Consider the following 2,906-nt stretch of genomic DNA (forward strand, 5'->3'; position numbering starts at 1 on the left):
AAGCTCTGGAAGCATATTTTCCCAGTAGCAAATGTGTGCTACATCGAATGGGTCAACTCGAGCCTAACCTAGGAATAAATCTAACCTAGCCTAACCTAACCTAACCTCATGAAACACAATTAAGCTGATTGTGTTGTTCCGTTGTGTTTGCGGTACCGTTTGAATCAGCTTGGGCTTAACCTGCAAAGAGGTCAAGCCTATCCTAACCTAAAAAAACCTGACCTAACCTAACTGAACTTAACTTCACGTAACACAATTAAACTCATTGTGTTGTCCCGTTGTGTTTGCGGTACCGTTTCATTCAGCTTCGGCTTAACCTACATAGAGGTTTAACCTATCCTAACATAACAAAACCTGACCTAACCTAACCTAGCCAAATGAAATTCAACCACACGTGTAGCTATGTAAGCGTACGGTTCTCAATCTTAAATATGTGTTATATTTAATCAGTTAACTCGATCTTAACTTACAAATGAAGAAAATATGGTACGTTATAGCAGGCAGAAAATAGACTGAAGTAGGTCTATAAATCAATTTAATTACGATAAAAAGCCAGATAAAATGTAAACACGGAAGATAGTATAAACATATCCCTTAAGTTTAAGGAAAGCAGAGAAAAAAATTTTTTTAATAAAACTCTTATTCATTTGCATGTTTAAGTTATAGTTCTACGTTTTAATTCATACAAACATTGTCAGGTTAATTAAAATGGGGTCAATTCTACTTGTAGTATTAAGTTTCTTCAAATGATTAATGTGCGTCTAAATTTTTAACCACCTGTAGTACAATGAAATGAATTTTATTGTGTTACAACGGGAACACTTAATTTATTTTGTTTGTGTTTAAGTTAACCTATTAAATATAGCACACATTTAAGACTGAGAACCGTACGCTTACATAGGTACACGTGTGGTTGTATTTCGTTCGGCTAGGTTAAGTTAGGTCAGGTTTTGTTAGGTTAGGATAGGTTAAACCTCTATGTAAGTTAAGCCGAAGCTAAATGAAATGGTACCGCAAACACAACGGGACAACACAAGGAGTTTAATTGTGTTACGTGAAGTTAAGTTCGGTTAGGTTAGGTCAGGTTTTTTTGGGTTAGGATAGGTTTGACCTCTTTGCAGCTTAAGCCCAAGCTGATTCAAACGGTGCCGCAAACACAACGGGACAACACAATCAGTTTAATTGTCTTTCGTGAGGTTAGGTTATGCTAGGTTAGATTTATTTCTAGGTTAGGCTCGAGTTGACCCATTCGATGTAGCATACATTTGCTACTGGGAAAATATGCTTCCAGAGCTTTACGTGTAGTTCAATAAATTTCTGTTAATTCAGGTTAGGTGAGGTCAGGTTGTCGACATGTTTTTGAAGTGAAAATTTGCATCACTGGCATTATTTTGAAATTTATTTGCGTCAGTGCATGATTTTTCGTCATTTTTTGAGGTTATGGCTCAACCATGACGTGATGGGTGATTTTTAAAACCGAATTTGTATTCAGCGCCCCAAAATCCATAGGAATGCGTGTGTCTGGTTACCAGATCCGCACACTTATTTTTTTTGTGTGGCTGTGTAATTATATATCTATTACACATTCTTCTTCATATTATGCAGAATAGATTGATGTTATCTAACGAAAAACTACTCAACAAATATTAATTTCACTGAAAAATTATAATAAACTAAAAAATCAATGAAGTCATACCAATATTTCACATCACCTTTTTTCAGTTTTAGGCACTTATTTATATTACGATTACTGCTCACAGTAAAAGGTCAGTTCTCCGATTTTATTTAATAAATTTTTGAAATTAATACAATTATTATTTGTAATGAAATATGTAAATAAAATTCCGACTATTTCCCACGTTCTGTGATTCATCGCCAATGGCAATATAAATTAATTTTTTTACCCCTGTGCACTATTTGTATGAGAAAACCAATTTGGTTTCCATACCAAGCACTGCCCATACTTAATTAAAAATATTTTAGGATTGTATTTTTATGCGGAAAATACTTACTTGTGGCGTTTACACCTCAAAACTCGAGACTACTGGGACATCTAAATTACATGACAATTTACGTGAAATTAACTGCAGCGTTTTCAAATATTTAACAAATGGTGTTAGTATTATTTAGCAATTTAAAAAGGACATTTTTTATACATTTTTATTTATTTACTGAAATAACTTCAGAAAAAAATTACTACTATTTATAGGGATAATAGAAAATGACTAAAAGTTTTATAAAGATTTAATTTTATTGCAGATTTACCAAAATGAAACATTTTTTTTAAATCTGCAAACTACTGTATGCACAGACTGCTCGTAAACAGAAAAAATAGCAACAAAATAAAGCCACATATGAATGATCATTTAAAAGTTTTTTAAACAGATCTTCTAAGTGCCATATATTTTTTTCAATCCAAAGATAATAAAAATAGCTACAATTATAGTATTAAAAAAAATTCTGATAGATGAAAGATTTCCGTCTTTGATGAAAAATTCTCAAACTTTTGTAGAATGAAGAGCATTTTTCCTTTTAATTTTTTTAGGGATATTTATCATACGAAATGCAAGAATTTTTTTTATTCCGAAATGCTATTTCCCTTTAAAAATGTTTTAAACTATTGCTAAAAAATCTTTTTTACTATTACATAGAAAAACAGAGTTCTCATTTTTCGCAGCTAATTTGTTATACTCTCAAAATGAGATATTTTCGTACTGGCTATTCGTACTGAAATTCGGATTTACGTAGCCACAGCCACAGAAATGAGGGTTTTTAAACACTAATCTTTTTCAGAAATTGTTTCATGTAAAACTCATGTTATGAAAAACCCGCTAAATAAATTTTTTATCATTAAAGAATTCATCAAAAATGTGACCTTGATCTTGAGGAGGTCACCTTTTTGAAAC

The sequence above is a fragment of the Belonocnema kinseyi genome, chromosome 6, assembly GCF_010883055.1.
Source record: "Belonocnema kinseyi isolate 2016_QV_RU_SX_M_011 chromosome 6, B_treatae_v1, whole genome shotgun sequence".
NCBI classification, from domain to species: Eukaryota; Metazoa; Arthropoda; class Insecta; order Hymenoptera; family Cynipidae; genus Belonocnema; species Belonocnema kinseyi.